We start from the raw sequence: 15,263 nt of genomic DNA on the forward strand, positions 1-15,263 counted from the left end.
TTCCCTTTAAGTGGAAGGATAACACAGCAGTAATTCGGAGGATGCAATGAGAACCTGAAAGGTATATAATTTTAGGGGTCCTCTTTAAGGAAAAGAGTACAGGATTACAAATCACAAAATTGCCAGGGCCTTCCTGAAGTCTTGGAAAGAGCCTGTGCCAAGTGCTGTAAGCTTTGCTAGCTTCAGAGTAGATCTGCTTCTGAGAATAATGGCTACCATTTGTTGTGTCAATACGTATCTGAGACTTTTTATATATAGCTGTGCTTATAACAAACAAGCAAGGATATATTATCCTCCTTTTACAAACAAGGAAACTCAGTCTTGGAAAACATCCATTTTTTTTTTCAGGTCGCACATGTGGGACTAGAATTCAAACTCATTTCTGATTGGCTTGTGAACTCAGAATCTTTCCACAACACTAACAAATTCCACCATCTACAAAGGTTATGCATGCCAGGGGCCCAGAAGAAACAAGGAAATCCATATATATACTGAGTATTCTATGTAGAGTGAAAAATTAATGTGACTTTCATATGTGTGGGCCACTTTTTACATTATGTAGATGCTGCTATAATTAATCAAATCATTTAAAAGCATGTGTTACTCAATAGCTTTAATTACAGTGTCTTTTCTCAATCAACGGATACAAAAGGTACAACTCTTTTTCTCTTTTTTTTTGAGACAGAATCTCGCTCTTGTTGCCTGGGATGGAGTGAAATGGCATGATCTTGGCTCACTGTAACCTCCACTACCTGGGTTCAAGTGATTCTCGTGCCTCAGCCTCCCGAGTAGCTGGGATTACAGGTGCACACCACCATCCCAAGCTAATTCTTGTGTTTTTAGTAGAGACGGGGTTTCGCCATGTTGACCAGGCTGCTCTCGAACTCCTGACCTCTGGTGATCCACCCACCTCGGCCTCCCAAAGTGCTGAGATTTCAAGCATGAGCCACTGCACCCGGCCTAAAGGTACAACTCTTATATGAGCATCTGCAAAACTTGTTTGTGTTAAAAAGGAAGCATGGTGCTGGAAAGTATTGGAAGCTCACTGTATTAATGGTGAAGTGGTACAGCTCATGTTCCCTGAGCCTGTCATGGTCAGGCCCTTTCCACAGGGCTCCAAATTCTTAAACAGTGGTCTCTAAAATGGGGGATTACAAGACAATCTATTGGAGTCAAGGAAGAAAATACCAGAAATTCTATTTATATTTATTGTTAACATTGCCTTTTAAAATGTCCGTGTATGTTGGTGTTTCATGAGGTATATATTAATGTTATTGCAGTAGCATATGTGTGTGATTTATAAATAAGTACAAATTGCATAGCATAATAGTTAGGAGCATAGACTCTAGAGCCAGATTGCCCAGGTTAAAATCTTGGGTTTATCACCTAGAGACAGGTTGATAGCTGCAGCAAACCACCATGGCACATGTATACCTATGTAACAAACCTGCAGGTTCAGCACATGTATCCCAGAACTTACAGTAAAGAAAAACAAAAAACAAAAAAACAGCTGGGTGCAGTGGTGCATGCCTGTAATCCCAGCACTTTGGGAGGCTGAGGCGGGCAGATCACGAGGTCAAGAGATCGAGACCATCCTGGCCAACATGGTGAAACCCCCGTCTCTAAAAATACAAAAATTTGCTGGGCCTGGTGGTGTGTGCCCGCAGTCAGGAGGCTGAGGCAGAAGAATCGCTTTAACCCAGGAGGTGGAGATTGCAGTGAGCCAATATTGCACCAAGATTGCCTGGCGACAGACAGAGCAAGACTCCGTCTTGAAACAAAAACAAAACAAAACAAAAAACAAACAAACAAATAAAAACCTTGGGCTTATCTCTGTGTGTCCCTGGGAAAGTAATCTTTCTGTGCTTCAGTTTCCTCATCTGTAAAATGGTGATAATAATACCGGAATGCCTACTGCATAGGGGTATTATAAGAATTAAATGAGTTAATACAAGCAGAATATTTAGAATGGTGCTCTGCAATATTAGGGGTGATGTAGTTTTTTTAATGATAAAGACAGTGATCCACAGATGATGAACTTATTGATGGGTGGACAGAGATAGTGTGCTAACTGTCATGTTCTGATTTTAGAAAAAAAAGAAAAAAGAACAATGATTATTTGCATATATACATATTTTAAGGTATTTTAAAGATGCATTTTCTGTATGTCTTCTTCTCTTGTCTCTCTCTTTAACCCAAAAAGAGTGTGGTTTTACACATTTCACAATTATGGCTCTAACAATTCTACTAACTAGAGGCACAAAAACAAATGACACTGGGGCATCAGAGCAAGACCACTCCCCAGATTGCCGCTTCCGCTTAAGCCAGCCTCTAGCCTTGGAATCTGGGCTAGCACTGCCAGGTTGCCTAACTCCACAAGCGGTGGAGGAGGGCCCTAATATGCTGGGGTTATTTATCTTGGTGTTGTCCTCTGGCCCAGCCCTGCCCAGGAACAGGAGACAGACTGCTACACAGAGCCTTCCCTCTGATAACTGGGGGATGGAGAGGCTGAGAAACAAGGCTTCACTCAGCAACTTCCTGCTCCCTCCGAGGAAGAAGAAAGGGGTATCTGTGCTAGAGCCACCCCCCTGCCAGCAGCCCAGCAGAACAGCTGCCGATCCCCTGCATCCCCAAGTCCAGGCGGAGGCCCTGGGAAGTGGGAACATCAGCTGGAGAGGAAAGAAGAAAGCAGTACATTGAGTGTTGCTTAGGCCGCTTGCTTTGCTTTCTTCTCTTGCTCTCCCCAGCGACAATCTCATGGCCTGTGTTTCCCTGCAGGCAGGCCCCAGAGCCCTCAAGCCCAGATGTCTGCTGTCCACACTCTTCTGACTTCCTGAAAGCTAACATCTCAGATTCCCTCTCCCTGAAGGACCTTGGGGAAGTCCCAACCCCCACCCCAGGCTCTTCACTCCCCCTGGGTCTGCTTCTCATTCTCTCAGATAGACGTGTAACTTATGTAAATAAATGTACATGATTAGGCAAATGATTATGTAAATGATTCCTTCCTTTTCTAGTCCCAATTCTGGTAACAATAATGATTAAAAGATGGAATATAGAGTCAACATGTAAAAGGTAAAGAAGCTGGAATTTAATCTGGAAAAGCAAGTGTAATGGCTACTTCATGGCAAGGTTCCATTTGCACAGAGGATAAAATAAAAGAGGTCATTGACTCTCAAATTTCCATGAAAGCTCCAAAACGGTAGCAAATCAGATAAAATCTGACCACCTATATTCACCAATTTTCTCATCAAAATTGGTGGCTCTTAGGAAATGACCAAGTAGACTAATTGCTATACTGTATGAATGGCTCATACTATTATTACAGTGATAGATGGTATATAGCATACACTCAAAAAAATCCCTGAATTTACTAATAGACAAAATACCTGTGTAGAAAGAGCCATAAATCCAACTGTTAAATTATTATTTTTAAAACCCTTGCCCGTATTTTAAAGAATTAATAAAGCTAGCTTTTCAGGAACCATGTAAGAATAAGCAATTGGATTTTTAAAATTGAAATGGTATTATTATGCTCACTCTTGTAGGTTGAACAAGAGCTACAAAAAAATTATGTACATTTTACATAATTTTTTAACTCTGGGAAGCCAAGTACATAATGATCACTGAAAATCTACTAATTTCAAATGCTGCTGCAGCTGAAATTCTATCTCCAATTTCCACCTACTCACATTGCCTATTATTTATGAAACTGACCCACATCCCACCCATGCACAAGTTCCAGGAGCCTACAGAACATTTTGTCTAAAGTAATAAAAACAATATTAGAGAACCGCTATTGAACATAGAAATTACATTCTATTACTTGGTTAATAGTTGACCCCCAACTCGGAATTTTTAAGAAAACTTCTCAACAGCACCATCTGGTGGGCAGTGCAGCAAAAAAACAAAACAACAACAAAAAACACAGCAAGACAAAACCCGCACTCCATACTTTCAGTTCTTGGAAGTGATTATCAATTGCGCTTCACTAAGTTTATTTTCCAACATAGAGTCTACATTATGAGATGTTCCTGAGGACCAGTTGGGTAACTGACAATTTAGTGGTATGGCCAAGTCATTTTCTGTAACAGTTCATATTTCAAATATTCATACATTCTAATAACAAATATTATTGAATTTTATATTCTTTGTTATGTAATATTATTGTCTCGAAAACGTGGATTTGTAAATTGTACAATGAAATGTAATTTGATTTTTAATTTTTTTAATTTTTTTTTTTTTTGAGACAGTCTCACTTTGTCACCCAGGCTGGAGTGCAGAGGCACAATCTTGGCTCATGGCAACCTCCACCTCCTGGGTTCAAGCAATTCTCCTGCCTCAGCCTCCTGAGTAGCTGGGACTATGAGATATTTTTTATGTAAGTCACAAATCAGGAAAAATTTTTTGGAGCATTTGTTCTATAATTAGGGGTGGGTAGACAAGGCAAAAGTTAGGTTATCAATGGAAATTTGGCTTTTACATTTCTTATGTTAAGCTGTGCTAGGTGGTTTTGAGACAGATGATGGATGAGCAATCTTTCTGCGGCCTTCCTTCAATGTTCTAACATAGCCTGGGCTAATCTCCAGTATGCAGAACACAAGGTGTGATCTTTTAAAATGGCCAGTCTAAGACAAGATATAAACTAAGATTTTTATTTCTTCAACAAATATATTGAGCATCTCTGATGTCCAGGCACCGGTCTAGGTTCCAGACACAACAACAAACAGAACACCCAAAATGACTGCTTGTGAGGAGCTGACATTTTAGAGGGGGAAGCATAGAAAGTATTGTCAGACAGTAACTGTGCTCTGAAGAAAATGCAAGATCAAGAAGATAGGGAATATTGGGGAAGGGAATGGTTGCTGTTGATATGGAATCGTCAGAGAAAGCCCTTCTAACAAGGTGACATCAAAGCAGAAGGAAAGATGTGAGGCAGAAATCTATGCAGTAGCTGAGGGAAGTGAGTTTCAGGTGGACAGAATAGGAGGTGCAAAGGCCTTGGAGTGGGAGTTTGCTTGGCATGTTCAGAAAATACCAAGGAAGCCACGTTGGCTGGGACAGAGAATGAGCCAAACATTCAGATGATGAAGTCAGGGAGGTAATGGGGTTACATCATGTAGGGTCTTGTAGCATTGTAAAGATGGGTTTTTACTCTAAATAAGATAGAAAACCACTGAGTATTTTGAATAGAAGAGCTATTCTGGCTGCTGTGTTGATACGGTCGTAGTAAAACAAGGGCTGAAGCAGGCAGTCCAGTTAGGACACCACTGCCTCAGAGGAGAAACAATAATAATAGGTTGGACCCAGTGATAGCAGAGGAGGCAGTGATAAATAGTTGTATTCTGAATATATTTGCTGGTAGAGCCACCAAGATTTACTGATGGATTAGATGTGGAGAGTGACATAAAGTGAGGAGCTGAGGATGACGCTAAGGTGTATGTCCTGAGCAAATGGCAGAATGGAGCTATCACTTACAGAAAATGGGGCAGATTTACAGAAGTCTGCTTTGGGGGAGGACAGGAAGGAGGATGGAGAATATCAGGAGCTCAATTTGAACATGTTAAGTCTTAGATATTCACTAGACATCCTAACATAAATGTCAAACAGACAGACAAACAAGAGAGAGGTCTGGGCTGAAGGTATGAATTTAGGAGTTCTCTGTATATAGTTGATACTGAAAACCATGAAACTAAATGAGATCACTGAGAGAGCAGGTATGGAGCATGAAAAGAAGAGATCCAAGGCCTGGGCCCTGGGCTCTCCACTATTTACAGGTGGGAGAGATAAACAACCAGTAATGGAAACTGAGCAGGAGACCAATGAGGTGGAAGAAATAAAGAGGCTGGTGAAGTCCTGGAATCAGGCAAAGTAAGCTTTGTAAGGAAGAGGGAATGATCGATGAGTTAAGTGAGATGAAAACCAGGAATTGATCATTGGATTCAGCAATAAAAGTGTCACTGGTTGGCTGGGCGCAGTGGCTCACGCCTGTAATCCCAGCACTTTGGGAGGCCGAGGCGGGTGGATCACGAGGTCAGGAATTCAAGATCAGCCTGGCCAAGATGGTGAAACCCCGTCTCTACTAAAAATTAGCTGGGTGTGGTGGAGAGCACCTGTAACCCCAGCTACTTGGGAGGCTGAGGCAGAGAACTGCTTGAACCCGGGAGGCGGAGGTTGCAGTGAGCCAAGATTGTGCCACTGCACTCCAGCCTGGGTGACAGAGCGAGACTCCATCTAAAGAAAAAAAAAGTCTCACTGGTGGACTTGACAAAGGCAGTATTGGTAGACTGGTGGGGATCAAAGCCTGACTGGAGAAGGTTTAAGGAAGAATGAGAGGAAATGATAGGAAACGATTAGAAAAATCAGTAGAGAAGTTTCGCTGTGAAGAAGCAGCAAGTTGGTAGCCGGAAGGGGAAATGGGGTCAAATTTTTTTCTAATAGAAAAAGGATTTTTAAATAAGATTTTATTTAATGTGGAAGACAGTACAACTTTACGTACTGATTAGAAAGAAGCTGCAGAGAGAGGGAAGTTGATGAGGCAGAAGAAAGGGTAGAGAATTGCCGGGACAAGGTATTTGAGTAGGTGAAGGGAGATGGTATCCAGAATATAGCGGAGGAGCTGATTTTTAATAGATGGGCAGATAGTTTATTTACAGAAACAAGAGGGAAGGCAGAATATGTGAGCACAGATGCAGGGAGGTGGGTAGATGTGTTGGTGGGTACTTGAGGAAGCTCTCCTGATTGCTTCTATTTTCTCAGTGAAAGAAGCAAGGACATCAGCTGAGGAGGATGGAGAAGGAGGTGACAGAATTTGGAAGAATAGGAGGTATGAAAGAATCATCTAGAAGAATGGGGGAATGAATGGTCTAAAGAAATGTGGCAGCATGGCCTCCTTAAGGTTAAGGAGCATACATTTTTTAGTGACTGCCTTATTCTCTGAATTCCAGTATTAATATTCTGCATCATTCATTTGGCAATTGACACTCGTTACATTCAATTATTGTTTATCTGTTCTTGAGAGTTCCATCTCCCTGTTTTTCCTGATTATACCTCACCTGTTAGGGCCTGAGACAAGTAACGTGCCATAGGGAATCATTTAAAACCACATAACTGAGGGCTTCAGGAAATGTGAGAATATATGTGTGGCCCCCTGCTGCTGTGACTATGTAGGGTGGTCCGTCTAATTCTCCAGGGCAGTGTTATCAAGTCCGTGGAGTTAATATACATCAAACCACATCCTCCTACCTGTCCTCTATCTCTAATAAAGGTGCCATTTTGGCCTCCAGAGTTACTTTTTTGTTTTATTTTTCAATGTATTCAAAAGCTGGCTGATGCAGTCATTTGTTAGAGACTCCCTTGAAGACCCCAAGGAGATACAGAAGTGTTCAATAAACATTTGAGACTAGAGGAGATGTTGATGCAAATGTTGGGTTTGAGAGGACTCAGGAGAAGGATTTGGAGAGTTGAGGAACATCAGACATCAGATTAGATGCCATATGATGAAAAGAGTCCAAGGTCACACAGGGATGAGTGTCCAGGTGAGGAGGGGTGCTGGGAGTTGCAGGTTTCTTGAGCAAATTACAAAAACAGGAGCTAAAAGTACAATGAGAGTGATAAGAGCAATAATGAAGGTCTACAAGGCAGGGCTGTGTTTGAAGCTGTGCTGCACCGACCAGATTCCTCCAGCTGCTGCGAGTACTGGGTGCCCCTGGGAGAAGGTAAGGACCTGAGTTCATCCCAGGATACTGACTTTGGCTGACGGTATATCCAAGGCTATGCCTTCCTCCCTAGGGGCAACCCACAGCCAAAAGAAAGTCAAGGTTGGGGTACAAAGGTCCATCCCCTTTGCCTTAATTTAGGATCTCTGAAGGGCTATCCAAGCCCCTGACTTCCTCATGGGTCCACTGAAGCCCCTGTTACATCTGTATCAACCCCTCCTTCTGCTCAATCCTGTTTCCTTCACTCCCTTACAGCTGTTGTTGCCAAGGGCATTCACTAGCAGACCTGCATGGAAATCTCTGCTTTGGGTTTCCTTCCCATTCTATGGCAGTTTTAACAGAAGTGGTCCTCGGAGGCAAACTGCTAAAATGGAATTTTGGAACTGGATCAGCAACCAGCCACCTGGCAATGAGGACATCATCCCTCGTAGTAAGTGGAGTACTGATACCACCTGGCGTGCTGTGGCTGCAAAAGTTAAAACTTTTACCCATAGAGAAGTTGTGATGGGATATTGGTAGGAGTAATGAAAGCAGTATCTCAGGCATTTGAGAGGCTTATCAGAAATTGTGATTATGGAGTCAGATGGTGGCTGCTGGAGGCTATTGCTGCACTGGAAAAATATAATAAAAGATGTGAAGGTGATTAATTACCAATGTAAGATGAACTGTGAACATCACAGGACTTCCCTGGCAGCATATGAAGAAGCTCATCTCCTGTAGTCAGAGGGGAGAAAAAGCAGAGAGTCAGGCCTGGGACTTAATTATAAGGAAAGTGGAGTTCTGCAAAAGGCCGAATTTTCATACTAAGTCCGCTGTGATAAGGTTAGGGCTTTGATTAGGAAGAAGTGGGACCCTGTAACTTGGGATGGGGACATCGGGTCAATGAATCTGAAAATCTCAAATTCTGAGATTCCCCTAAATGCTCTGGGCCTGCAGAAGTGACCTACCTTTCCCTGCTAAACACTAATGCTCCTCAGTTGCTTGAAGATAAGAGGTTTCTGTCCTATAAAACAACACATGCCCAGCTCAGAAAATGCCCCTAGAGCAATAATTAGAGTTAAGTCACAAAATAACTCATCCAGGGAAGTATTGAGATCACTAGGGGAGAACAGGGATCGTACCCTTAAGGTGCTGTGGGACGTAGCCAACACCTATCAGCAGAAGCCAGGAGAGCATGTGTGGGACTAGACCTGAGGGTGTTAGATCAAGTGAGCAGCAGAACACATAAACTTTGGTAGGTAGAGTTCATCAACATGGAAACACTCTTCAAGACACAGGACTCAATGCCTAGGCACTCTAGGAGACGTCGTTAATACACTGCTAGGTTAACCATTGACACTGCTATGGCAGACGGTGGAGGAAGAGATCCAAAGACTCAGAGAAGTAGCTTGAGGTAAGGATATGTGGGCAATGGTAAACAGCTTGGATGGTTGGTCAAGGCCTAGAAGGAGGAATATTGGAAGCCAGGGAACAGTGAGAACTGGGGAACTTAGAGATGGATGACCTGTGGGAGTGGGCATGAAAAGTGAAAAGTGGTGTATCACATGTTAATGACCTCCAGAGGACACCTACCACAGAAGATGAATTAAGCAACCAAGTAGACAGAGCGGCCAGGCTGGCTGACATCAGCTAGTCATGATTACTGCCCACCTTAGCATTGGCATGACTGACCCATGAACAGAGTAGACATGGTTGTAGGGATGGAGGCCATGCATGAACCCAACAGAAGGGGCTCCCACTCACCAAGGCTGATCTAGTTGTTGAATGTACAATTGACTAGCCAAAGACTAGTAAATGCTGCACCCCAGGGGCTGGTACTCAAGGGTCCCAATCAACCTCTTGGTGTTAAGTCGACTACATCAGAACTCTTCTACCCTGGGAGGATCGGTGATCCATCTTGACTGCAATTGACATATATTCCAGATACAGGTTTTTCTTTTCTGACTACAGGGTTTCAGCACCATTCTCCAAGGACTTAGAATCTGAATCAGTGGTGCAAGACCTCACATAATATTGCATCAGGGAAAAGGACATACTTTGGAACAAAAGAGGTGTAGAAGCAGATGGACGACTATGGGATCCTCTAGTTCAATCACATATTGTACTACGTAGAAGCCACTAGCCTTCCTATTAGAGCATTTATTGCATTTATTGTTGAGGTGCCAGTTTTGAAATGATGCCCGTGAAATGGGGTATCATTCTCCAGGATATAGTTCATACTCTAAATCAATAATCACATATGGCACTATGTTCCCAGTAGATAGAATACAGGGCTATAGGCACCAAATAGTGGAAGTAGAAGTGGCCCCTTTGGGGAATTTTATTTCCCGCATGAGCAACTAACACTCTGTGTCTAGAAGTCCTGGTTCCTAGCGGGGAAATATTTCCACCAGAGATACAGTAAGAATCCCTTAAGCTATGGCTGTCCCCCAGTCACTTCTGGCTCTTTGTAACCACCCTGGCATGGGTAATTGACCCTGCTCATCAGAAGGAGGTAAGAGTACAGATAAAACATAGGCCAGGCTATATAGAAAACTAGAGAAACATAATTAACAAGCTTGATCTAATAGTAGAATTCCATATTCACGAAATAGAGAATGAAAATTCTAGCACATATAGAATATTTATAAAAACTGATGGCATGTGAGATCAAAAGAAGTCTATTAAACAAATACTGAAGAGTTGATGGCTTGTAGGTTGACGATTGCTAAGCATTTTTTTTTTTTTTTTTTTTTTTTAGATGGAGTCTCAGTCAGCGGCCCAGGCTAGAGGGCAGTGGCACGGTCTTGTCTCACGGCAACCTCCGCCTCCCTGGTTCAAGCAATTCTCTTGCCTCAGCCTCCCAAGTAGTTGGCATTACAGGCGCACACCACCATGCCTAGCTAATTTTTTGTATTTTTAGTAGAGGCAGGGTTTTGCCATGTTTGCCAGGCTGGTCTCAAACTCCTGACCTCAGATGATCCACCCACCTCGGCCTCCCAAAGTGCTGGGATTACAAGCGCGAGCCACCGCGTCCAGCCTGCCAAGCATTTTTAATCATGCACCTTCACTGTTGTAGGTTAGGTTTCCTGGGAAGCAGAGTCTGAGATTGAGATTCATGTGCAAAATTTTCAGTCATAACCTAAACCTTGGCATTACACAATAACAAAACTGCATGTGTACCCTGTGATCTAAAATCAAAGTTGAAATTATAAAGAAATAAACAAATAAACAAAAAAAACCCCAAAATGTTTAGAGAGTGATCTCAGAATTAACACCTTTGAAAGAGAGGAGGGAGAAGCAGGAATGAGCAGAGGAAGAAGTTGAGGGGCGTTGCAGGACGAAGGAAGACCTCATTCCAATCAATGTGGCCCACCAGGAGCTCTAGACTATGTCAGCCCTGCAGAGCTGGGGCAAGACGACTCCTGCCCGGAGCAGGCAGTGGATGCAAATTACCTTTGGAAGAAGGTGTGACCTTGAGCAAGGCAGTCCCTAAAGAAGGCCGTCTTCTGGCAGCACTTCTGGAAGCTGAGAGAATTAATCTTTCATTCGTGAAAGAGGATGTGGGTAGCACATCACAGAAAATTTTAGTATGTATATCTAATATGCAGAATGCTTATTGACTTACAAATCATATACTTTCCCTATTATATTGATGTACATGTACATTATACAACACAAAAAAGAAATTTAGAAATGATGAGATATTGATTAAATAATATATTAAAACATCTTACTAATATGTGATGGTTTCATATTATTATTAGCTAATATCATCAGACAGTATACTTCTAGGGCAAACTTCACTATTTATGGCAGGTACATAAATATTTCTTTTTTTAAAAAATTATTTATTATTATTATTTTTGAGATGGAGTTTTGCTCTTGCTGCCCAGGCTGGAGTGCACTGGTGTGATCTTGGCTCACTGTAACTTCTGCCTCCTGGGTTCAAGCGATTCTCCTGCCTCAGCCTCCTGAGTAGCTGGGATTACAGACGTGTGCCACCATCCCAGTTAATTTTTGTATTTTTAGTAGAGATGGGGTTTCACCATGTTGGTCAGGCTGGTCTTGAATTCCTGATCTCAGGCAATCCACCTGCTTCAGCTTCCCAAAGTGCTGGGATTACAGGCGTGTGCCACCGCACATGGCCATCAATCAAAATTTCTAATAATCTTCTTGATAATTTCCATTTTTTGGCCAACTTCTTGCCAGATTTGACTAACTCATTCTACCTTGTAATGCAGCTGACTAAAAGCTGACACCAGAACTACCAGCTCTGCCATTGTCTCGTTGCTCACCTTTGCTTGCTTTGTTTCATCTTCCCTTGTGCTTTCTTTGAAGGAATCCTTTTTTTATAATTTTATTTTTTAATTAACAAATAATAGCTATACATATTCATGGGGCTTATGGTGATGTTTTGATACATACACTGTATACTGTTCAGATCAGGTTAATTAGCATATCCATCATTTCAAACATTTATCATTTCTCTGAGTCTAGAATATTCAATATTCTCCTTCCAGCTATTTGAAACTATATAACATATTATTGTGAACTATATCATCCTACAGCGGTATAGAACACTAGAACTTATTCCTCCCATCCAGGTGTAATTTTGTATCCTTTAACAGCTCTCTCCCTATCCCTCCTTTCCCCTTACCCTTCCCAGCCTCTAGTATCCTCTGTTCTACTTTTTTTCACTTCTATGAGATCTGCTTTTTTTAGCTTCCCCATATGAGTGAGAACATGTGGTATTTAGCTTTCTGTTCCTGGCTTTTTTCACTCAGCACAACGTCTTCCAGTGCTATCCATGTTACCACGAAATAACAGGATTTATTATTTTTTACGGCTGAACAATATTCCATTGTGTATGTGTACCCCATTTTCTTTATCCATTCACAAGGAAATTTTTTTAAGAGGGCTTCCCTTCAAGGAATTTTTTGTGAGGGTTAGTTTAGTTAAATTCAATAATTTAGTCTGAATATCCACTTACCCCATTACATAGAATCTGCAATATTTCTGAATACGCTGAAAACAAATGAAAGTGGGAGGATACCACTGTCAGCCTCTGCATTTTGGATGTTGCCTGCTTTGCTCAGGACACCTCATAGCTGTCTGAGATGCAACCTGTTGAGGGCAACAGTGTACGTCAGCACACAAAATATTAATCAAGGTTAAGTTCTTATTTTGTAGGCAAAAATAAGTAGCAATGGTAGTTCTAGTATTTTCTGCCTATATCTCTATGGATCATTTTTCATACTCATTTGGGTAGAGGCACCCCATTTTGGAGATCTCTGATCTAGTGAGCAGAAAGTTTATGCACCCCAGATTTAGTACTTTTAGTCAGTGCTGAGAGATGCTGCTTTTCCAATTTTTCTTCTTTTTCCCTTATGCTATTGTTGATCACTTCTCCTTCTGTTAATACATATTTTCTTCATGAATGTTTTTTTATTTCTAATTAAGTAACAGTCAAGCTGAGGTTCAAGTAGGCCTGTGAGACTACTTCCTACTAAATGTTTATTTACAGCCCTGTTCTCAGGTTCTTAGTGGGCATCTCCGTCTGCCCACAACAATTATATGTGGAACATACGAAAATTTCTGAGTAATTCAATATCAAGTTGAAAAACACATGAGACTGGCAAAAACATTTTTTAAAAAAACAAATTTTGTTTAATGAGACAAGATTCTTAAAACTACCTGTGTGGCTGAGCCTCGTGGCTCATGCCTGTGATCCCAGCGCTTTGGGAGGCTGAGGTGGGCAGATCATCTGAGGTCAGGAGTTCAAGACCAGCCTGGCCAACATGGTGAAACCCTGTCTCTATTAAAAATAGAAAAATAAGCTGGGTGTGGTAGCGCGTGCCTGTAATCCCAGCTGCTTGGGAGGATGAGGCAGGAGAATTGCTTGAACCCAGGAGGCAAAGGTTGCAGTGAACCGAGATCACGCCATTATACTCCAGCCTGGGCAACAAGAGTGAAATTCTGTCCCAAAATAAATAAAGAATAAAACTACCTGTGTATCAGAATTGCCTATAGCACTGAGAAAAAAACAAACAACAACAACAAAAAACAAAGAACCCTAACTGTACCAATTCTTGGATCCCACTTGCATTCATTCAGATTTTAGGGTCAGTCATGAGTAAAGACTTAAAAATAACACCAAGTTCTCCATGATACGAGTTGATTGCTGCTGGAGGTAGTGTGGCTAATGCTGCTCCACGAGCTCCTCAGGGACCCATGTTCTTTACTGCTCTTCATTCCAGGGCCTGGCCTCTGTCTTCGTGGTCTAGTCTAGTGGCTGCAACTCCAGCCATCACATCTGTGTTCCAGGCAGGAAGATGGAGGAAGAGACAAAAATGATGGGCAAAGGCTGCTCATCATCTGACGGTGAAGGCCAGTTACCAGAAGCGGCCATGTGACACTCCCTCTGACATCCCATTACCTAGAACTTAGTCACATATCCACAATTTCATGTAAGAGAAGCTGACAAATACGTTGTGTATTCTGGGCCACTATATGCTTAGCTAACAATTGGGACATTTATTCCTACATAAGAAGAGAAACGTTGGGGGACAGCCAACGGTCAGTTTTCAAATCAACAACACTCTAGACCTCGGCCCGCTTTGGAAATCCATGTGCATTTAGGATCTAGTTGGAGAAGGTTTTGCCCTAAGTTCATCCTAGGGATATCACACTATGGCTAGAATTAGCAACTGTTTGTGTGTCTTTACAGAGTGTGGAATAGCCCTAAGTACAGTGAAAATATGCGTGCACGAGTGACTGCATTAGCTCTGCTCATGTCAGCTTATGAGATGCTTTCAGGCACTCATTCTGCCAGGCTACTTTAAGTTTGGGTGAAAGAGAACAAATAAATATTTCAATTGAAATGCCCTGGGAGACCGGGTGTAGTGGCTCAGCACTTTGGGAGGCTGGGACAGGAGGATCGCTTGAGCCCAGGAATTTGAGATTAGCCTGGGCAACATAGTCTCTACAAAAAACAAAAAATAAATTAAATGCCCTGGTATTCTTTGGACAAGAATTTAAAGTTCTGTTCATCTCTCTCATATTCCTCTTTCTCAGGGTGCTAGGGGAAAAAAAAGAACAAACAAAACACAAACATTTTGTCCCATTTTGTTCCAAATTTGGTCCCATTGGTGATCCAGTCTAAATGGAAATTTTCTGAACCACTTTTGTCAACTATTATTTAGAAAGATACAGCAATAACCAGAAGAGTTTTTGGCTTGAAACCGCTACACAGAGTGTCCTGGAAACAAAACTAGGCATTATACAATTCCTGGGGATGTCATTCATATCATTTCTATGTGGATGACAGTCCCTTGGTACACAGTATGAATGGTGTCCGCTGGAGTTGTGCAATGCTGCTGTCCTGCCTGGAAGCAGTGTAACTTGTCTGTTAATCTCAAAATACGTATAAGCTGTTAAGATAAGCAGATGGTACTGACAGTCCCAGGAATAGTCCAGAACTATTCTGTTCTTGCAAAAAGCTGCTTTTAAACATAGTCCAGAGAACTTGATTTAATCTTATCAATGGCTACCAAAAGGGTTCAGATA

General features: G+C 41.9%; 1 non-coding gene across 1 annotated transcript; it reads left to right on the plus strand.

Moving 5' to 3' along the window:
- The first annotated feature begins 2,025 nt into the window (after positions 1-2,025).
- On the plus strand, positions 2,026-2,088 carry LOC112426460 (small nucleolar RNA SNORD43). Its single transcript, XR_003017791.1, has one exon. It is a non-coding gene; the product is annotated as a small nucleolar RNA SNORD43 (small nucleolar RNA).
- Positions 2,089-15,263: the final 13,175 nt, after the last annotated feature.

This window comes from Macaca nemestrina, chromosome 2, assembly GCF_043159975.1.
Source record: "Macaca nemestrina isolate mMacNem1 chromosome 2, mMacNem.hap1, whole genome shotgun sequence".
In the NCBI taxonomy this organism is placed as follows: Eukaryota; Metazoa; Chordata; class Mammalia; order Primates; family Cercopithecidae; genus Macaca; species Macaca nemestrina.